Source organism: Triturus cristatus, chromosome 10 (genome assembly GCF_964204655.1).
Source record: "Triturus cristatus chromosome 10, aTriCri1.1, whole genome shotgun sequence".
Classification (NCBI taxonomy): Eukaryota; Metazoa; Chordata; class Amphibia; order Caudata; family Salamandridae; genus Triturus; species Triturus cristatus.
In genome coordinates, this window is record NC_140593.1 from 893,687,088 (window position 1) to 893,711,543 (window position 24,456).

General features: G+C 39.5%; 1 long non-coding RNA gene across 1 annotated transcript in view; it reads right to left on the reverse strand.

The window, feature by feature from the left end:
- The window catches only part of LOC146796194 (uncharacterized), a 63,429-nt gene that overhangs the window by 8,450 nt on the left and 30,523 nt on the right, over positions 1–24,456 (reverse strand). The window contains exon 3 of the long non-coding RNA XR_014969900.1: positions 24,022–24,075. This is a non-coding gene — a long non-coding RNA (uncharacterized LOC146796194). The remainder of the gene's footprint in view (positions 1–24,021; positions 24,076–24,456) is intronic.

Below are 24,456 nucleotides of genomic sequence, written 5' to 3' on the forward strand. Positions count from 1 at the left end.
GACAAAATTATATCATAAAAGCATTGGTGTACAGGCATGTACAGTGCAATATATCGAAAAGAGGGGCATAGCTTCTTGGCACCGACGTGCAAATTATAACAATTTGGGAGATGTACGTTAAAAATCAATTTAAAATATATCCATTAAAAAGTGGGGAATGTTACATTTCATAGTAAAAAGAACAATTTCACTAAAACATTTGTACAATAAAAACATGTTTAAAAAAGAATTCATTATTGTAAGTGTAAACATTTAGCCCTAATATTCCAAGACCACCCGAGGAATTTAGCCATGCCACAAAGTAGCACTGGACTGGTGTCAGAGCGTAATATTCTTAGTGCGACCCGGTAGTTCGACGTGCCCAGCAATCGACATACGGGTCCCAACCAACAACTTCTAGGTTTTTTGTAAGCTGGGCATTCGAACATGACGTACCAATATGGCTAAACACGACCTTTTTCGACAGACTTCGCTCTATCTTGCAGACACTGACATGGGAAGGTAAACAGGCTAGGACTAGCTGGAAGGTTCTAACCCAACCATACCATCTAGGGGGATTTGGGGTGCCAGATTTCTATTTATATTATCTCTGCACATAAGCACAACATGCACACTACTGGACGAAACCCCATGCATACATACCACATATCGCGGTGGAAAAAGACAGAGTTTCTCCCTTGCCACTGACTGCACTCATAGCCGACCTGATAAGGTACACACCAAGGTCCAAGATACAAACAGCCCAATGCACCTCAAGGGCGTGGCATGCGCTGGCACATAGGGCACGCACGCTACCGGTGTATGCACGGGCGTTGCCCACGGCGGGACACCCTAAGCTCACTGTTACACAAGAAAAGAAAATGCACACATTACTGACGGAGATGGGACTGACCTCTTTGGGACAAATTTTCCCCCATAATAAATTCATTAAATGGACAGACCCTTCATTATGTGCTCATCAATTCCCCCTGAAGAAATTCGCATATTTACAACTACGTACGGCTGTCAGGTCATTATACACCACTTTCCCTGATGAGCCCACACAATTGTTCACATTACAAACACTGTTAACGGCTCCTACCCGGCAAAATCTGGCAACATGCCTATATAACGCGGCCCAAGAGGAACAGGCTGAGAAACCAACCGCAGCGTTGGGCAAATGCAAATTAGCACTGGGTGAGACAATAGACGAACAAGACTGGCAATACAGCTGCACACAACTCACACTCCTCACGTCAAATTGCAACTTGCGTATTATCCACCTCAAATTCCTTCATCAATTATACTACACGCCAGCCAAAGTACACAGGCTAGGCCTAAGAGAGACGGACACTTGTCAGAGGTTTAATGCACCAAGCGCTGACTTCTTACATATATCGTGGTCGTGCCCACAACGGCATACATATTGGGACGAAGTCACCACCACACTAACTGACATGTTATCAGAGCGGATCCCCAACACTCCATTGGTGTGCATTTTGGGAGTCAGGAAACGTAAACATGCTAGACGCAGGAAATTCCTAGCTGTAGCATTATTGCTTGCAAAAAGGTGCATAGCAATGAGATGGGGAAGCAAGAGACCCCCCAGGCTTAAAGATTGGATCACAGACATGACCTATTGTAGGACAACGCTGGAGACTTATGCAGAGGACATTCCACAAGCTTCACGACCCAGAGACTTCTGGGAACCACTTGTCTAATATTTAATTGCGGCCCCAGAATCCGAACCACGAACTGACTCATAACTCCACCAGTCCTTAAGTTAACTTGTAAGGCGTACCACACATGTAATAGACGCTGTGAGAAGAGAAAAGAGGTGGACCGGGTGGGTGTGAGGAGCCACATGTGAATCAGGTTATCGTCTGCCGATGTGGGAAGAGCAAAAGTGATAACTGTTATGTGTATAGTACAGATTGTAAAACCAAGTGATATGTACAGCTAAAGCTTGACGATTGTAATGTCTTTCATGCTATGTAACTGCTGGTTGGAAGAAAAAATATAATTAAAAAAATATATATCTACGGTACTCCTTTAGTTCATCTTCTGAACCATGCCACATAATCAATATGTCATATATGTATATCAGACCCACAGAGCAACATGATTGTAGCCTTATGCAATGAGTTATTCCACGCATTCTCCCTCTTATATCAACCCAGCAAAAGATTGGCATAAGAGGGAACAAACATGGCCCCCATAGCTGTGCCACACATCTCATGATAATGTTCTCCTTGATACAAAAAATATTTGTTATGTAGCATAACATGCCTATTGAAGCTTGCAAGTTTAGTTAAAAAAATAGCTTTGGGGCATGTCAAAGATGGCGCCCGTGTAGGAGCCTGATTTCGGAGCTCCACCACACAGACTGGGCTGTAGCCGGTTTTGGGAGTTGGTACACGGCTCTTGTGCTTCGAGTGGGGCCTGTGTGACGGATGGATAGCCTCTTGGAGAGCCCAGCCCTCGTGACTGCGGCAGCTCCGGCCCACCTGTTGGTGGGCCACAGCCATAGCACGGACCCCGCTGACTCTGGGGGGGGCACGCACCACAAGAAGAAGTCGTGGACTTGTGCCTTGGTTGGCTGAGGTGGTGGCTAACTCCTGCACCCCCTCGCTGAAAGAGACCACCTGCACGGCTCTCCTGCGGATCCTGGAGGCAGCGCTGAACACACGAGGCCGGCTCAGGCTCGCGTACGGGCCTTAATGACCTTATGAGACCGGCTCAGACAGCAGCTCACCTGGCCAAAGGTGGTGATTTGGATTGTTTACCCAAGGTGCCTGGCACTTTCTATCTTTGGTGGTTAGCGGAGGCTGGGGGACCTGAACTGGCTGCCGACCACCTGCCTTGCAGCAGACCGGGCACGTTTCTGAATCGCCACAGGTCTGCAGATTACTAGGGATCACAAAACAACAGCAGAGGTCACTGACTTTCAGGACCTGCCCAGATTGGAACCCAGATGCAGTGACACAGTGAGCAGCGACATGGTGGTGGTTAAGTTATCCCTCCGGTCAGTGGGCCCTGTGTATAGAGGAACTATCTAGTGGTGGGCCCTGGCCTGTGGCGCTCACTTCTCAGGAGAGTGTGAGCTTGCGGAGAAGAAACTTATCTATAGGGTGATCCTGGCTCAAGCAACTGAGTTCTATCATACTGATTGGGCCACGGAGGGGGTCAGGAGTGGCTGAAGCTAATGGATGGCCCTAGGGGAATTCCTGTTGTAATAATCCCTTAGTTGGAGGTCTCGGATGGTGGCAGCCAGCATTTTATGAGAAACCGCTTTTACAACAAGGTTTTTACCAAGTTGTACCTTTACCACGCATTTCTTTTAGAACACATATGCTTTTACAACATATGCCTCTACCCCACATTTAAGGTAAGTTTGGGGGTGTAGGGGTCTCCCCCACAAGTAAATTATATATATATATATATATATATATATATATATATATATATATATATATATATATATATATATATATATATATATATGAATAGAACTTCGCCTCTGCTACCACATCCTCCGGAAGGACGAAACAGGACCCAAATCATTCAGTGCATGAAGAGTTTTAATTAGAAAGTGCAACACGAACCACCATGACGCGTTTCGGCCTCAACACGGAGGCCTTGATCACATGACGCCTACAATACAAACCAAATCATTTAAAGTGCCAGTGACTAAAACACGTGGTGACTGGGCCAATAGACATAAAAGAAATATAGATGTAAAATACAAGGTGAGACTCCAAACATTGATGAAACAAAGGCTACAATGATTGAAAAATTTCACATTGTGCATTGGAACTGCTTCTGCACAATAGCAAGCTCGGTAAACATTATTATTGTAAAATACTACAACATTCATAAAACACAGGTTATAAAAAACTGCGAATTCATCATTCGAGTGGCAGAACATTGTAAATACAAAATTACTACACTAATCGAATAAAACAGAATGTGCAAAAATAGCAAAGTGCAAATATCTGCAAGTGCAAATTTGATAGGAGACAACAATAATCTAGACTCCTAGGACTGAGGTTATAACATCAAAATCCCAACCAAGCTAAAGTGCACATGTGCCAAATTAAGTGCAATATAGCAGTTACTATTCAAGTTTCATCAATTACGTAAAAACATCTAAAAATATGATGGATAATCCAAATAATACTTTTGTATATCTCATGTCTAATCTGCCCAAGAAACACATCACGCATAAGTGAATTATTAAATATAAAAGCGAGGAGGACATTATATGTGCAGCTCAGATGTAAGTGATAAAGCCAGTATAGCCACCTGTCAAAAAAAGGGTCAAGCAGAGAACACCAAGTTAAAAACCTAGTAAGGCCTCGGACCTACATCCAACATAGGCCATTGGTCTTGAAACAAAGATATCCCCTTGCCTCTGGAGTGCTGACCTTTATTATAAGCATGTAAAGAGATCCTCACTGGCATTAAGCCCGTTGGGTGTTTTGCAATCCAACATGAGAATATATCTAGTCTCCAGTTGTCTGAGCAGGGATTCCCGATCACCTCCTCGACGAAGCTGTGGGACTGAATCTACTACAAAATATATGACTATCCTTGTGATAGAGTGGCAGACCTCCTCTTCCCCTAATATAACCTTTGATACACACATTCAAAAATAGAAACTAAAATTTTCAAAACAATGGACATACCAATATCAGTTACAACAACCTATTCAGTAATTCTAAGAACCACATACACATCCACTCATTCACCAACAGTCCTATACAGTCACTCATACATGCACTCACTCATCATATGTACTCATACACCTATACATCCTGTAACACAATGCCACTCATCCATAGAGTTACTCACACATACTCACTCATGCTAATAAAGAAACAAACATACATTTATTAGCTTATACAGTTATACACACACCACCACACTTACTTCTACGGAAACTTACACATACTTAGTCTTATAAACAATCACTTATAGAAACACATACTTATTCATACAGGAACTCTTTCAATCTCTCACTCTTACATATACTCACTTATATACACCAATAGTCACATATACTAGTTTAATAGATATGTAGTTACTCATAAAGACACTATTGAGACAGTCATTCACTCACTAATACACCCATACACACACTCATCCACCCATACAGTCCTGCACACATGCTGTCTTCTACACATACAAAGAGTGAATCACTCATTCATGCACCTATCCACTACATAATACCCCCCACCGAACCATACAGACACTCAGACTGATACTTAAAAAAACAACTAATAACCTAAATAGACACCCTTGAAGCTACTCACCAACCCATGCAGCCACTTATATACAAAGTGAGACTAATACAGATATATTCTTATTTAAACATTACTCAGTAAGCCATGTATTCACTATGATACACTTAATCAGTCAGTTACACAAAAAAAATTTCAAAAACAAAGCATCCATTTAGACACTTATATACCCATTTATTCTTCCATTGACCTTGAGATATACATATATAAAACATATTTAATTTTCAGAAAAACACACATTCACTGGATGATGTCATCAGTGATGTCATCAGTGATGTCATGAGTGATGTCAGTGACCATGGGCCATATGTATGAACACATTTTCCCATAGACACAGAATGGGTAAAACCCTTTGATACATCTGGCCCCATGTCATGAGTGATGTAATATGTGACGTCATCAGTAGTGCATTGCGGGCGCGCGAGTTATAGTTAGCTGAACTAACTATAACGGGGGAATTTCATTGTTTTTTTACGAGTGAAATGTCCAGCTAACTATAACATGTGTGAAACCTTTGGTTTTTTCATTGAATTTCTAAGGTTTTTTAAATGCTAATTCCTAACTATAACGTGTGTGAAACCCATGGTTTTTTCAGTGAATTTGCAAGGTTTTTAAAATGCTAATTCCTAACTATAACGTGTGTGAAACCCATGGTTTTTTCAGTGAATTTGCAAGGTTTTTTAAATGCTAATTCTTATTTTTTTTTGTTTTGTTTTTTTTTTTCAATTTTTTTAACATATTTTTATTTTAATTTTCTATCCTTTTTTAAAGACTATGGTTAAATTTTAAAAATTCTACAATATCTTTTTTTTTTTACCATTTTTTTAAACTAAACAGGTAAGATTTATTAGTATAACATATTGGGTTTTTTTCCCCCTTTTTTTTTTTATTTTTTTTTAACGTGCGCGTACGGTAAGCGCACGTCTTGCTTTCATAACGTTAGATTTCTACGCTGTTTGTGTTCATTTACGCAATTTGCGTAGACGTACGTCACGCGTGTGCAGCGCGTAGCGCGTACGCTGCACGCGCTTGTTACGCGGAAGTGAAGGGGCGTGCCTGTTTTGCGCATGCGCGCGAGCGCGTGTCTTTTTTACGCGCATGCGTACTTTTACCGTAAGCGCACCGTAAGCGTAACGTAAGCGTAACGTACGCGCACGGTGGGTCATGTGATCAAAAAACACAACTTTTGATTGGTTGAAACTACTTTCAGTTCTAGAACTCTCCTACACCACACCCATTCCCCTCATTTCTGCTTGTGATCCCTTAGGAGAAGGAGCTGAGTTGTCTTTGTGATACGATGGCAGAACAGCAGAACTCTTCTGAGAGTGAGGCTAGCAGCACTACCTTGAGGCAGAGAAGGAGGAAACAAAAGAGCTCTTTCATATGGGAGTATTTTTCTTTTCCAGAGGACAAGAAAAAGGTAAATGCACCCTTAGTGACTTGTAAGCTTTGTGGCCGTGTACTTTCAAGAGGGAATCCCAACAAGAAGTATTCCTTCGGGAATCACACCATGTTGAGACACCTTCAAGATGTACACGGTAGGACATTTGCTCGACATACTGAAGGTAACCCTTCAGTAAGTCAACCAAGCACATCCACAGCAGCTCAGCCTGGTCCATCATCTGCAGTGCCGAGTCCATCTTCGGCAGGTCAGCTGAGCCCTTCATCTCCTTTTTCTCGTCCTCTGGAAATCAACCATCGGTTTTCGAGGGTTTTAGTTCGGTGCGCCACTTGTCATGATCTAATTTGTCATAGGGAGACCAGTGTTGCCCTAGTGAACAATTTAATAGATCAGCACATTTGTCGTAGAGACTAATATTCCCACTCTTTCTTTCCTCTGTCCCTGCATGAACACAACGGCTCTTTTAAGAGCCAACCTTACCTTTTAACTTTTTTTATATATTTTTTTAAACTTTTTTTAATTTTTTTTTTTACCGTACGCGTACGGTACGCGTAATTTTTTTTATTTTTTTTTTTAAAAACTCTAAAAATCAATTTTCACATTACAAGGTCCTTGAGAGACTACAATGAAAAACTGAAAATGTGATTGTGGAGAAGTGGAAAAAAGGGACCATGAAATTTTTGACTTACCATACCCACTCAAAAAATTATTTATTAATTTAAATTTAATTTTAATTGCTTTAAAAATGGTTCAAGTTTTCGAAAATTTTCTATCTCAATCTGAAAAAAAGAAAAAAGTATTAATATTTAATAAAACATTTTATAATACAGTACACATATTTACATATTTTCCCCAAAAAATTTTTGCCTTTTTTTTGCTGTTTTCAGAATATATTGCATTTCACTATAAATTGTGAAAGCAATTGCATTCATCATTTAACAGCGGGCAAAAAAAAAATAACAATCTCAAAGATTGTTTTAAAAAAGCCCAGAATCTCTTTTTGCATAAACATAACATTATAGAAATGCATAATATTCTTAAAAAATATCATCTAATATCAATACATATTTCTTTTAAATACCGTCTGACAATTTTGTTTCAGAAGTATAATCCCAAAAATATTATATCTCAAAAAACTCCACAATACATGTGGTTCCATTTCCTTTAGGCCAAATAGTTATTTTAAAATTCTTTTTTGATTAAATTTCCAATGTTAATCCAATAAAATTCCAAAATTTAAATTGTACAGATCTCACCGATTGTCTGTAACATTTTGGTTTAGGAAAGATTAATTAATAATTAAATAAGTCCACAATACAATTGTTTACCTTTCCTCATGGCCAAATAGAAATTTTAAAAATCTTTTTTGAATAAATTTCCAATGGCAATCCAATAACATTCCAAAATTTAAATTGTGCAGATGTTACCGATTTTGTCTAAATTTTTGGTTTTCCAAAGTTTCATTAAAAATTTAAAAAGTCCACATTACAATTGGTTACCTTTCCATTAGGCCAAATGATAATTTGAAAAATCATTTTTTTTGAAAATTCTAATGGTAATCCAATAAAATGGTAAAATTGTTTTGTACAGATCTTGCCAAGTCTCTCTAAAATTTTGGTTTCAGGAAGATTAGATAGGAATTTGCTAAATCAAAAGGCAAACGTTGCTTGAAAATCAATTTTGAATCATTACACAGTGTCCAGCCTTTTTCACATTTAAGATAAACTGTGTAATGTCCAGAAGTAACAGTAGGTCCTTCATGGAAAATTATTGCAACTGTTACAAAAGTTTTTCCTGAAATTGATAATTGCTGTCCTGTAAACTTCTTTATTAAAGTATCCAATTTTGAACCATCAGCTTTACATCGTTGCATCATTAAAATTACATATTGTCCGTATTCCTTTAAAATTAACGTTGAAAACATTTCAGATTTACACTCACCGCATTCCATGCTATGATTAGCATCGTTAACTAATTTAGCAAAAGTGACTGTTTTACTTTCTGGCAATGTTAAATAAATAAACCTTTCAGAATCAACATTAGAGCCACATATATTGTAACAGTTTTCACAACTATGTTCCCATTTATAAGAGAGACCAAACAAATTTTCAATGGGAACCCCTTCTTCTTCCAGTACCTGAAGAAAAAACATCAAGAATTCCTGTGCGTCTTGCTGTACATTTTGAGAAAACTGTGTTCGTCCTGAACATACATCTAAAAGTTTTCTAATTTCAGTAGCACTTTCTATTTGAGTTTTATCATTACTCAGCTTTTGAAAAAGGAGACTCAACTCAGAACAGAATCTTTTTCCCTGATTTACTATTATCTGCTCTTGCACACTTTCCAGATAAAATGCAACATTCAGCACTACATTAGCGTAGCAGTTGACACCAGAGCTATTTTCAAAATGACATCCTACAACCTCTTCTTCATTTTCCTTTTTCTTTTTGCTTGCAATTACATCACTCCTCTTTTTTTTCCTCCTCTCTACATCTTCATTACAGATATTCTCATTTCTCCTTTTACGAGAAACTACACGTTTCTCCAACACAGGATACTGACCTAAATGAGGAGCATAGGTTCTTCTTAATCTATTATACTCCTTTACACAATTTGTATCAGCACTAACTTTTGAGTCATCAAAGTCTATCATGAATAAACCAGATAATGTTTTCACTCGTGACAAAGCTACATAAGCCATACCTTCTTTGAACACAGTTGAACCAATGTTCACAAAAGCACAATCTACAGTCAATCCTTGAGACTTGTGAATAGTTACAGCATATGCTAGAGAAAACGGAAACTGCTTCCTACGTACATATAAGTCTTTCACAAGCATGAAACGAACTGAACAACGACAAATATCTTTAACTTCTTCTATCTGATCAAATTTTATTTTTAAACATTCAATTCCATCTTTTTTCTGGTAATTAATAAAACCCACAACTCTTCCCATAGCTCCATTAACTAAACCTTTTTCAACATCCAAATTTCTCCTTAAAAATACTCTACAGTTCATGCAAACATATAGATTTTTTTCTAATCCAGCTGTTTTGGAAATGTTCTTCTCTAGTGAATCCAATTTATTTTTCAGTGTGCCTGTTAATGTGATAGTAATTCTTCCATCCTCAATTTTGTCCACTGCTTCCAATTTCCTGATATCTTCCTTTTCCAATTTTAAAAGCTCCTCATTGAATATTGAGCATTCACGTAGAGTTGGCATTAAGCAGATGACACTTTTCTTTTCTGCAATGTTCTTGTATATCTTCTCTGCAACTATTTCTTCCTTTGGAAATAAATTATGTAGCAGCCGACTCTGTAATGCTTTTTTGCCAACTTCTGTGAGTAGTCCAATCCTGATATCTTTCAGAATACTTCCATATTCTTCATCGTTTGCTTGCCTCATATTAGTAGTAAGTTCCTTGTACTCAAAGAAGGACCAAATATTTGCATTACCGATGCTTCCCAATGACTTCTTTGTGTCTTCATGTGTCACAGTATTAAACACTGGTTGTCCTTTAACTGGAGTAAGCTGTAGAAGATCCCCAAAAACTATGACATGTTTTCCACCAAATAACATGTCATAGTCTGTCCTTAGAATTTGCTGCATTCTTAAATGCACAAAGGCAAGCATTAAATTGGAAACCATGCTCACCTCATCAATAATGAGAACTTGCATCTTCTTCAATACTCTTGAAATTTCCAAGCATGCTTCTCCAGTTAGCTTGTTGTATTGTATTTTGTTCTCATGCTCCACTGGTAACATTAGCAAACGATGTAAGGTGATTCCTTTTATGTTATATGCTGCTAACCCAGTTGGAGCAGTAACCACACAAGACAAAGTAGAATCCGTTTTTTGCTGTAGGTAGCTTCTGATGACTTTTATTAGGAAACTTTTTCCAGTTCCAGCTTGTCCGCTTACATACATCCTGATTGGATGAAATGATGTGCATGAGCACTCTTTTTTTTCATGTAGAAATCCGTGATCAATTTTGTTTCTGATCTCTTCATAAATTTGTTGCTGCTCTTCGTTCAGTTGTCTTTCCAAATTTTGTAAGTCTATAAATTCTTCTTGAGCTTGATTCATAGCCGTTTCCACTTCATTCATGGCTATTGATGCTTCATTTTCAACGATTGGTTGTCCTAGGGGATCTTGACTGAGTGTTCCTGAACTTTGGCTGTCCTGAGAACTGTCTCTAGCTACTTCTGCTGCAATTGTAGTTTCCTGTTCAATTTCTTCATTTAACATTTGCAGATAAGTTGTGAATGTATTGCATTGTATGCTGTCTTTGCAAGCATTAAATGAATCTTCATAGCTTTGAAATTCTCCCAGTAGTTCATCCTCTGAACGCCATGGTTTAAACAGCTGTAAAAGAGCCAAGTAGTAAAATTCCTTTTTGTCAGTAGTGTCGCAACTCAGCTTCCGGTGATTTATCAAACTTCCTTTTGTTTGCTTCACCAAACATCCTTCCTCACCAATGACTTTATATTTTTCATTTTTGATGTCTTCTGCGGCTTTCCGTGAATAAATGTAGTTCTGCAGCACTTCATAGAGACACATGTTCTCCAGATGTTCACTTCTCTTGGGATAATATGTGTCCAACATGTTTGATTTCAAAATATCTGTACTTTCTGGGTCATTCTCGGCCAAATATTCAATTTCTCCAACAGATTTCAGTACCCGATTTCTCATTGCTGCAAGGCCTAAACTTGCCCAAATTATTCTTCTTGATTTCGAGTAGAGACTTGCAGAAGATAACCTATCTGAACATTCGTAGGATCCAATTTCTCGATGCGATAACATCTTTAAACTGAAACTGTACAGCTTCTTACTGACAGTCTTCTCGTGAGAAATCTCTTCCCACATTTCTTTCAATTCAGTTTTTTCAGATTTAGTAATGTAAGACGTTACATATCGAGCAACAGCAATGGAATTGTCAGCTACATACTGTATATCCATGTTAGCATTCCACATGGATAAAATGACTGGGTTGTAGTCATTTATATTTTTTGATTCTTCTTTTCTTTTTAGGTTGTAGGTATTCTTAGGTGATTTTCTTGTGATAGTATGTCTCACAGATGACATAAAACTGTTTACTCTTCCATTTGAAAGAACAGGTCTAGGAAATCCAAATCGACATTTAGTGTAGTATTTATCTTTGCTCTTGTATTTCCGTCGACAGTATTTTCCACACCGATGACTTTGGAAACGTAAAACTTGCTCCTTTAACTTTTTCTCTTCTGTGCTTTTTGGTATAGCACATGTTGCATATTCTTCAATGTAAGATAACACTGCTTCATCAGTATCTATTCCAAACTTTGGGGCATCCTTGATCCACAACAGCATATGAATATGAGGAGCACCTCTTGCCTGGTACTCTTTTCTCCAAAAGAAATCCACTACTTCTCCTAGAGGTGGATTTTTTTTATTGCAGATGAAGGACATCATAGCCTCAAATCTATGATTGAAATATCTGCAAACATTAACCGGATCCAATGAGCATAGTTCTACTGCTGTCTTGTATTCGATGTTTTTAATGTTTGAATTTGCCTCTCGTAGAAAATCCAGTAAATCATCCCAAGCGTACTCAGCACAGCTTAGGGTAAGGAACCATGTTGGTGTTCCTAAATTTCGTAACATGCATTTTAATTCACCATGGCGTCGGTACCAATATTCATTTGTCCCACGCTGACAAGCCATCAGATTGATCAGTTGTGTTTCCAAATGATCATCTCGGTGCTGCACTTTCTCCATAAAATCCTTAGCAGACACATTTTGTAAATGTACTCCACTTTTTAAAATGTGATTTACTGCATAAGATAGTGCAGACAAGTCGCTTTCAAATAAAAGATGGAACAAATAAGGAATACTTTGTCGAAATCTGGGATCTTCAGCATATAGTCTTGTAGTCCGATACTCAGAAGCTGGAATCTGTTCTGGACGTTCATCGTATCGTCCTCCTTTTCCTTTAGGAAACAGCTGGGGAAAACATCGAGCTTCCAAGCTCTCCTCCCATACACTCACGGGAGTTCCTTTTGCTTTCTTCATTTGAAACAGATCAATATTGTCTCCCATAACTTCTTTTGAATGAAGAGGATGTATGCTAAAATGTTCATAAATTTCTTCTTCCTTTGACTTGTCCACTTTTTCTATTTGTCCAGTTGGTGTTTCTGTGTCTTCTTGTAAATCTTCTTCTTCTTCTTCTATATAAATTGATTCATACCATTTGTTATTCCTTTTCAAATACAAATTTGCTCTTTGTACTTTCCGTACATCTACCAGCTCCTGCCAAATCTTCTTATTCTTTGTAGGTACACCATTAACCAGAATAACTAATGGTTCAGTTTCCAAAGTATCTGCATCAATAGTTTCCATATTTTTTTTCAAATCCAAGGGCAAATACACCACTCTACCTTTTAAACCTCTCAGTAAATCTGAAGGAGGTAATTTACCAGTTTTAGGCTCCATACGTACTATGGTCTGGAACGGATGAACACATTGAATAAGTATAGACTCATATGTATTTAATTTAGAAAGTTCAGCAGGAATAGCATCCAATTCTAAATTATTATGTACAGCTCTGGTCGGCATTCTATTTTCCTCTAACTTGTTGTAACAGTATTTACAAATACGCTGATCTTCACCCAATTCAAAACAATTTTCAAGAAATATATATGTGGCAAAATCCTTCCACTTATAATTATCTTCATTTTCACTCTTTCTGTAGAGATCAACATTCCTAGTTTGTTTTCTATAATGAGTTCTGCGGCAACAAATACAAGTAATATTTGGTCTTTCATTACAGATTATTGCAAATTTTGTTATGTGATCATTAAATGTCTTACTTACAGAGGGTTCTACATTCTCTTCCACTTCTTCCTCATTTACTGTGTCCTTTTCTGCACTGTTTTGTTCAGGACCAAAGTAACAAAACTGAATTTCATCAACAACCTTCTCTACATCTGATACCGATCCACGGAACAGAGCCCTATTCAATTCATCTAACTTTATTGCTGGACTTTTAGCAAAATACAACCGTCTCACAAACTTTCTCATTTCAGTATGATGAACAGCCAGCATCCTAAAATGATGGAAAACACTATTACACACTTTTCTAGATAGACAAGCCAGAGAAGGACCCTGCAAACCAGTATTCTCTCTCACTCTGCATGGATCTAGACTTTGAAGCACCTTAATCTTCTGTTTTACACTTTTTTTACTATATTCTCTTAGAAACTCACGAAATTTATCAATAGATTCCTGACGCACAGTGCAAATACTACTACAATTCCAAGTGTACACTGGGGCTTTAGGACGTCTCCCCATAGCCTCATCCGCCATCACTTGTACCTCATCTCTTGGAACCATTATCTCCTTCTCCATTATGCAACCATTTTTCACTTCATAAGCACGACCTCTGGTGTCAACTGCATGCAGCAAACTATTACTTTGAAAATAACTCTCTTCATTAAAAAAAGGTTCACTACTTGAACTATGCATCCATTTTCCTAAAAACACTTTACAAAAGTTTGTTCTGTTCACTACTCTTTTCCTTTTGCTTTGTGATTTCAGTACATTAACCATTTTATCTAATGTACGCATCCTATTCAAAATTAAAATGAATAGTTTCCTTTTTAATTCTAATGCCTTTGCTGCAATGGCTTCAATTTCTTTTTTTCTCTTGTAATATTTTGCCTTTTGCTTATATTTCTTCACATCCTTTATCAAATTGGACATAACTCTTCTCTGAAACATTTTTCTACGTATCTCCTTAAACGCTGTTTTTCTGTTTAAGTTAATCTTTATTGTTGCAGAAGGTATATTTGCATTAACTAAATTCTCAATTTTTTCCTGTTTTTTTCTATTGAAAACATTCTTTCCAGTACAGACATTTTGTACATTTTTCCTTTTTTTGAATATGTTCTTTAAAAAATCTTTTGTCTGCTTACCAGAAGATTTTTTCTTTTTCCCAACATGAGCATCTCCAACTAACTTAGGTCCTCCAGTTGTCTTCAAATATAGGTTTTTTTTGTGGTCTTTCTTTAGTCTGGATTTTGTAGGCATCTTAAATTTTGTTCACTGCTCTTCAGCAATACCTGAAAAAAACTAAAAAAAAATTCCTTTATTTTATTTAAATATATTACTACATTTTTTATGATCTTTTGAAATCTTAAAATACTATAAACCCCTTTCCTATAAATGAAAATCACAATAACACCTTCACAAATTAAATATCTAAAAACAATTCCTGTGTGCACACAGAGTCATGCTTTGAAATTAGGCAGAAAACGTAATTTCTTTGCCAATTGCAAAGCATACTTTCTACTACTTTTTTGGCAAGTGATAAATACTTTTACAGTCTGACACATTTTGAATCCACTTTTCAGATTCTGAAAACAGCACATGTCCAAACAGCTTTATCAGACCAGCAACATGTGTAACCTGGGTGACTGACTACACTCCAGCAAGGGCAACCAGCATAAGTGATGCTGAATGTATTTGCATTACTGATTAAAACCTCAAACCCCACTCGGTTGTGAATACTGTGCATGTTTCCACAGGATAAACAGCTGGTGTGTGCTAAGAGTTTGCTTCTGCACAAAAAAAATAGGTCCCCCTTTCCATCTAATGCAAATGTAAAATCACCAGAGCAATACGCAATAAATCTCTGCCTGTAATTCCTCTTTGCACACAGAGTCATGTTTACATATTTGTCAGAAAACGAAATTTCTTTGCCAATTTGAAAGCACACTTACTACTCTTTTTTTTGGCAAGTGATAAACACTTTTACAATCTAACACATTATGAATCCACTTTTTAGATTCTTAAAAAAGCACATGTCCAAACAACATTTTCAGACCAGCAACATGTGTAACCTGGGTGACTGACTACACTCCAGCAAGGGCAACCAGCCTTAGTGATGCTGAATATATTTGCATTACTAAGTGCAACCTCAAACCCCACTCGGATGTGAATACTGTGCATGATTCCACAGGATAAGCAGCTGGGTGTGTGCTAAGAGTCTGCTTCTGCATAAAAAAATAGCTCCCCCTTTCCATCTATTGCAAATGTAAAATCACCAGAGCAATACCAAACACCTTTCTGAGACCAGCAACATGTGTAACCTGGGTGACTGACTACACTCCAGCAAGGGCAACCAGCCTTACTGATGCTGAATGTATTTGCATTACTGACTGAAACCTCAAACCCCACTCGGTTGTCATTACTATGCATGATTCCACAGGATAAGCAGCTGGCTGTGTGCTAAGAGTCTGCTTCTGCACAAAAAAATGGCTCCCCCTTTACATCTAATGCAAATGTAAATTCACCAGAGCAATACGCAATAAATCTCTGCCTGTAATTCCTATTTGCACACAGAGTCATGTTTTCATATTAGTCACAAAACGAAATTACATAGCCAAATTCAAAGCACACTTACTACTCTTTTTTTTGGCAAGTGATAAACACTTTTACAGACTGACACATTTTGAATCCACTTTTCAGATTCTTAAAAAAGCACATGTCCAAACTGCTTTTTCAGACCAGCACCATGTGTAACCTGGGTGACTGACTACACTCCAGCAAGGGCAACCAGCCTTAGTGATGCTGAATGTATTTGCATTACTGACTGAAACCTCAAACCCCACTCGGTTGTGAATACTGTGCATGATTCCACAGGATAAGCAGCTGGGTGTGTGCTAAGAGTCTGCTTCTGCACAAAAAAATGGCTCCCCCTTTCCATCTAATGCAAATGTGAAATCACCAGAGCAATACGCAATAAATCTATGCCTGTAATTCCTATTTACACACAGAGTCATGTTTTCACATTAGTCACAAAACGAAATTTCTTTGCCAATTTGAAAGCACACTTACTACTCTTTTTTTTGGCAAGTGATAAGTACTTTTACAGACTGACACATTATGAATCCACTTTTCAGATTCTGATAAAAGCACATGTCCAAACTGCTTTTTGAGACCAGCACCATGTGTAACCTGGGTGACTGACTACACTCCAGCAAGGGCAACCAGCCTTAGTGATGCTGAATGTATTTGCATTACTGACTGAAACCTCAAACCCCACTCGGTTGTGAATACTGTGCATGATTCCACAGGATAAGCAGCTGGCTGTGTGCTAAGAGTCTGCTTCTGCACAAAAAAATGGCTCCCCCTTTCCATCTAATACAAATGTAAAATCACCAGAGCAATACGCAATAAATCTCTGCCTGTAATTCCTATTTACACACAGAGTCATGTTTTCACATTAGTCACAAAACGAAATTTCTTTGCCAATTTGAAAGCACACTTACTACTCTTTTTTTTGGCAAGTGATAAACACTTTTACAGACTGACACATTATGAATCCACTTTTTAGATCCTGATAAAAGCACATGTCCAAACTGCTTTTTGAGACCAGCACCATGTGTAACCTGGGTGACTGACTACACTCCAGCAAGGGCAACCAGCCTTAGTGATGCTGAATGTATTTGCATTACTGACTGAAACCTCAAACCCCACTCGGTTGTGAATACTATGCATGATTCCACAGGATAAGCAGCTGGCTGTGTACTAAGAGTCTGCTTGTGCATAAAAAAAATACCTCCCCCTTTCCATCTAATACAAATGTAAAATCACCAGAGCAATACGCAATAAATCTATGCCTGTAATTCCTATTTACACACAGAGTCATGTTTTCACATTAGTCACAAAACGAAATTTCTTTGCCAATTTGAAAGCACACTTACTACTCTTTTTTTTGGCAAGTGATAAGTACTTTTACAGACTGACACATTATGAATCCACTTTTCAGATTCTGATAAAAGCACATGTCCAAACTGCTTTTTGAGACCAGCACCATGTGTAACCTGGGTGACTGACTACACTCCAGCAAGGGCAACCAGCCTTAGTGATGCTGAATGTATTTGCATTACTGACTGAAACCTCAAACCCCACTCGGTTGTGAATACTATGCATGATTCCACAAGATAAGCAGCTGGCTGTGTGCTAAGAGTCTGCTTCTACATACAAAAAAATAGCTCCCCCTTTCCTACTAATGCAACTGTAAAATCACCAGAGCAATACGCAATAAATCTCTGCCTGTAATTCCTATTTGCACACAGAGTCATGTTTTCATATGAGTCACAAAACGAAATTTCTTTGCCAATTTGAAAGCACACTTACTACTCTTTTTTTTGGCAAGTGATAAACACTTTTACAGACTGACACATTTTGAATCCACTTTTCAGATTCTGAAAACAGCACATGTCCAAACTGCTTTTTCAGACCAGCAACATGTGTAACCTGGGTGACTGACTACACTCCAGCAAGGGCAACCAGCCTTACTGATGCTGTATGTATTTGCATTACTGAGTGCAACCTCAAACCCTTAAAGTATTCCTTATTTTTACCAGTACACCTTAATTTATCGTGAAAACATAGTCCATATTATTTTACATGTTCCTCACATTTAAATTTCTCCCAAAACAGAAAATAATAAACACAACTTCAACAAAAGGAATTCCAATTCTATTATTCATTTCTTAATTTACCATATACATCCCCCTCTCAAACTCTAAACTCACCTTTAAAATTAGTTAGTTGTGAAAGAAATGTGGCACTCAAACATCAGATTATCAGAGCCAGGATCTCTGTTCTGTTCACCTCTCTCCTCTCAGCAGAACCAGATAATGGCAAACTTTCCCTCTCTTTTTCCACACATATACATGTTAATTTCAAATCTCAGTGCTTCCCCCTTTTTTTCAAATGTAATCACACATTTCTATTGGTTGAAAACCAACCCTTTTCCAAAAGTACCCTTCCCCCCAACTTGACTTCTGCCTAGTACCCTTTCCCCAACTTGACTTCTGCCTGCTACCATAGCAACAGCTCATGGAACACTGCTGTGTGGAGTTAGGTCAGAAGTTCGCCACACAATGTTTCATTTCCAAAGAGCAGGAGTGCTTGACTTTTCAAACCTAACAGCAAATCCATAGTACTGTTCTTTGGTAACACATTTTTCTGTACCAATACAAAACATGCTTCTATAAATTTACACATACAGCCTAGTTTTTATTCTAGAATGGTATGAAACAGCCAATCAGTTCTTTTTTTTATAAAAAAAAATATGTATGCCTCCATTTCCAAACTGTCTTTCATTTCTTTTTACCATTCTACTGAATTACACCTCCTGAGTGCATCCAGTTCTCCTTTGAAGATGTTCACAGTGTGGATTGTAGGGCACAGCTATGTCTTCTGGAGTGAAAAGTATGCAGAGAAAACAGATATGGTGAGAGACCTTGCTTTACCAAATGTAGACATTAAATGGATTGGTCAGAGAGGGTTAAAGTGGCACCAATTGATGCCATTGGTGAAATCCTTCATGCAAATCCAACACCCTGACCTCATAATAGTGCACTGTGGTGGCAATGACCTAGGCACTTTGACTGGGGTAGGTCTGGAAATGCTTATGAAGGACACCTTTGCACAACTGTTTTCACTTTTCCCTAAAACTGCCTTTGTGTTTTCTAACATATGCCAAAGGCAAAAATGGAACTGGTCCAATCATTTCAGTCCACAGATTGACAAAGCAAGAAAGCACGTCAACAAATCTGTTTCTGCTTTCCTCCGTGACTATGGTATGGGTTCCATTTACCACAACAACTTGCGTTACGACATGCAAGACATTTATAGAGGAGATGGTGTACACTTCACTGATGAAGGCAACAGAGGCTTCCTCTTGAACCTTAGACTCTGCATCGGTACTTACTTGTAGGTACCACCAAAAAAATCACTTCATAAACACAACGGCTCTTTTTAGAGCCCCCTAATATCTAAACACTTAAATCTGAATTTTATTTCTTTTTTTATTTTATTTTTCTACCGTACGCGTACGGTGAGCTTACCGTACGCGTACCCCGCGATTTTTTTTAAAATCAATAAATGTTTTCTTTGTACTTTTCTGTCCTTCTTTGACCCCCTTACAAATGTTAGGGGGTCTGTAACTCTCTTCCTTGCCCCCTTTTCAAGTTATCACCCTTTTTTTTCTGAGTGAAATACACAAAATGGCGGCCGCCGCTTCCTGGTTTCGACCGATTCGAATGTTTACTAAGATCTGAGAGCCAATCAGAATCGCGCTCGCGCACGTCACCGTACGCGTACGGTAAGCGCACCGTAAGCGCACCGTAAGCTGGCTCAGATATATATATTGATTTAAAGGCTATTTTCTCAGAATCTACTGAACAGATTTACACCAAACCTACAAAAGGCACTTCCTTGACCTGAGGACTACCTCTCTGCCAAATTTCAAGTAATTCTATTCAGCCGTTCGGGCTGTAGCTGTGTCTAAAGGTCCTATGGAAAAATGCATGGGAAAAACGCGTTTTGGGACCCCCCTTTTATCTCAGCCCCCGCTTGACGAATCCCCCCGAGACTTTCAGGGTAGGAGCGGAGCGTAGCGCCCCACCTATTTTGAAAAATTCGCGAGGATTCGTCGGCCGGCGCCAAAGTTATTCCAAATAGAATGTTGCGGATTTCCTATGGAAACAGGGTCCTAACTATAACTACCTACTGGCGACCACCAGTAGTTAATATATATATATATATATATATATATACACACACAATGCATGGTAAAGGCATTCCTTGAAAAAGCATGTGTTCTAAAAAAATATGTGGTAAAGGCATGCAGAGTATTTCCCTGCATGGTTCCATCATACAACTACATTTAATTAGCCCTGGCCCAGTCTGGAGTGAGCACTGCTAGCCACTGCTGCTAGAGGAGAGCCACGGGATGAGACCTGAAATAGAGATCCCCCTCCTGGTCTGCACGTCCTGGAACAGTCAAGTACTGAGAGGCACAACCCGTAAAGATGACGACCCCATGGGGCAAGAGGGATTCAGCCATTAAGGACTTGTTTTCCAAGACTAAAACAAAACAGGGAGATGGCGTGAAAGACCCTGACTCCCACACATGATCTACATGATGATTCTCAAAAGATGCCCGCAGAGGAAGATTCTCCAGGGATGCAGGGCTTTATGGAGTCTCTCTTCCTAACACTATGGGAAGACATAGCGACTCTACGTCAGGAAGTGGCTGGCGACATCAAGGAAATCCGGCGGGAGGTAGGGGAACTTGGCCAGTAAATTGACACAATGGTGCAGGGAAACGATCCTTGAGAAGAAGAACTGGATACCTGACGTCGCCAAATTATGGAGCTTCAGGATCAGAATGCCAACCTTAACTACCATCTTGAAGATCTAGAAAACAGGTCCTGAAGATCTAAGATTCATATAAAAGGAGTCCCGCTGCAGGCAGACGCATGCCACCCGAAGGAGTATGTCACCTGCCTCTTCTGCCATATAATTCCAGACCTAATTTCAGACTGCACCCATAGAGCAGGCCACCCATTGAGGTCCCTCTCAAGATATACTTACTTGCCTTCACAACTACCACTGTAAGGAAATTATAATGAATACTGTACGAGACAGAGGAGCTATCACGTTTGAAGGGGTGCAATTGTGGAATTATCAGGATCTGTCGCTAATTACACTCCAAAGACTCAGGACCATGAAACCAGCAAACTAATTTCTTCAAGAAAAAGGAGTTGCTATAGGTGGGGCCATCTGTTCCTTCTGATGTTTGTTTGGAATGGTGAAACACATGTAGTTTGCACCCTGGGGGAAGCTACCCCCAATGTCGACTTAGATTAGGAGACGCCCGAATTGGACTCGGCACAGCGACCGCTCACTCACCTGCACCTCCTACCACGGGAAGATCCCATCAACTCACCAGGAAGAAAACTGGTGAACCATCGGCTGCTGAGAGTCTGAGAGACCCGTCGTCCCTGCTTCAGCATCTTTTGCAGAATAGCGCATTCTGGGCTCGGCTATAGATTGAAATGTCCCCCAACTTCTACCAAGGAGGGTTCCTGTCTGGGGGACCAGAGATTCACTACAGGCCCTGGGAATTTGACTGCATTGACTGGAAGCCAAGTCCTATCCATTTATAGGCACATGGTTCCCCCCAACGGCTAAGCGAGTTCTTTTAGTGGTTCATTGGCTGTGGTGGAGCTACCGTGTGTTCCTCTCTGATCTCTGAATCATATTCCTGCCAGAGACATTTTACCCTCAGTATTTTGTATATTGGATTTTTCAATTTGAAATGTTTATTACCCCTTGTTTGATTGATCCCCCAGTTGTTAGGATGTCTCCAAGCAACTGCTGCACTGTTCATATCACCTGATACACGCATCCCACTGATTATGCAAGGTTATCTTACACCAGTGGCCCTGCTCTTAGCCTAGCCCTTTGCAATCATGATGAAGATCCTGAACCTTAACGCCCGGGGTCTCAATGCCCCGACAAAATGCCTAGCACTATTAACCTTATTAAAAGACTCTCAAAGTGACATATGTCTCCTGCAGAAAACTCACCTACTCCGGCGTGACTGGGCCAGACAGAAATCTAAATGCTTTAATAGATCATTTGTTTCCTCAGGTCCGGGAAAAGAAGCTGGGGTGGCAATCCTCCTCACCATACATTTCCAGGGGCAAGTACTGCAAAGTCACTCTGAAGATGCTGGTCACTGGCTCACATTGCAATTCTTCCTTCATCAGCACATTTTTACTGTTGCAGGCCTTTACGCCCCTAATGACCATCAAGAGATACTTATTCAACAGGCGATTGGTAAAGTACTTGCCTCCCAAGATGAATACATATTGATCGGAGGTGATTTCCATTTGACTCATGATGCTCTTTTAGACTGTTCAGCGCAACTGGTGGGTCAGATGGGGGTTTTCTCTGTCTCAGGAAAGCAAAGGCTAGTAGAGGCGGGCGTGGTTGATGTGTGGCGGTCCCAAAACCCCACTCCGAGAGCTTATTCTTTCTTTTCAGCTGCACACCAGACATACACCAGAATAGATTATTTTTTAACTACTACCTCCCTAGTGCCTGTAGTTTAAGACACTGATATTGGAGAGGCAGCCTCATCGGAACACGCCCCGATCTCTCTTACCCTTAACCTACCCACTCACTCCCCATGATCACATATCTGGAGATTAAACCACGAACTGCTGGCCTACAAGCCCACTATTAAGGAAATCCAGGAGGTACTTGGGTCATTCCTTAAAACTAAAGATGTCCCTCATATTCCTATTGCACTGCTTTGGGATAAACTTAGCGCCTTGGTCTAGGGGGCTTTCATAGTGATAGTGGCTAAACTATACAAGGACAGGTGGGAGAAACGTGCCCCCTTATAAGCATATGTAAATACATTTGAGGAGATATACAGACAAATAGGCTCACATAGAACCTGGAGACAGCTTACCCTGGCTAGGATGCAGCTTAAGGCATTGGACGTAGATGTGGCGGAACACACATTACTCTGCACAAAGCAAAAATGCTATGCTAGGGGGCAACTGGGCGGGTAGTCTTCTTGCCCATCGTCTACACGCCCAGATGGAACGCCAGAGGGTTGCAGAAATAACAGATCCCGTAGGTGACGAAGTTCGCCATGATGTTGGGATTGCAGCAGAATTTGAACACCTCTACACTAATTTATATACTGCAGATATGTTGGTCCTTCAAGATGCAACAGCTTATGTTACGCAGTGTCAGGACTGCCAAAACATACCATGTTAAAGGATTAAGGGTAAGCGCAGAAGTGCAGAGCAACTTCATCCCTAAGATGGCCGCCAAGAGTCACACGCTGAGGAAACCGGTTAGCGGCCTAGCGTTTAAGAGAAATTGTGAAGATCCAGGTGCAGCGCCTGAGCTGTGGTGCACTTCACCTGAGTAGGTTCGAGTGGAAGGTCACCGAATTGAAGCGTCGAGTGTCTAGTCAGGGAGTAGGATTTCGACGCGCTTCATACTAGCCGTAGGAGGAGTTCCAGACCTTATGAGCATCGAGAAAATTCCATTAAGACTGTTCCGAAGTTTTGATGTGTTTTTTGGGCATGCGCTTGAGGGAGGAGTTTTAGTAAAAGAAAAGACGCGCATAAGGAAAAATCAAAAGAGAGCATGCGCCAACCGTAAACGCTGCTAAAATACAAGATTCAGAGTCAGCACGAGTTCAGTGCAGCGCTAAGTGGGCGAGTGTATTTTCATTACGCAATTCTTCAAGATTAGAGCCAACACAAGCCTTAAAAAGATATTGCGGAGAAAAAGCATAGTAGGAAGACTACAAGAGAAAGTGGAAATTCAGCAAGCACTACTTGTAATTTTTTTTGAAAGAACATTATCTTTTTTTCTTATTTGTACATAGTTAATAAGATAAAAAAAAAGGTAGCAAGAAAGAAAAGGTGAAGCAAGAAAAGCATATAAATAAAAGAGATAAAACTTACCATACACCAGATCCCCCGCATACTGCAGGCTGTGGCAAAACATTGGTGAGGATACTATTTTTAAGAAAAGAAATATAAAAAGATTAGAAGAGAGATAGAGAAAATATTAATCATTTCACCATTGTAGTTCTGTCACTCTTGCGCTTTGTCTTACTTGTATTAGCCAAGGGCGAATGCCAGCATCCACGGGAGCGAAGACCAAGATCTCAACTCTCCCCTAGAGTATAACCATCTACAGAGATATAACTAACTGAGAGATGAATAATACTCTACGGAAGAACCGGGACACGAAAAGGACCTCTGGGAAGTCCACCAGGAAGGCAGCAGTCTCTCACTAGGTAGGTGTAGGGAACTAAGAAGCAGTGCTGCAGAGGAGACAAAAACAATAAACAGAGAGAAAAGAGAAGAAAATATTATTCCTGTGTTCAGGCAAGG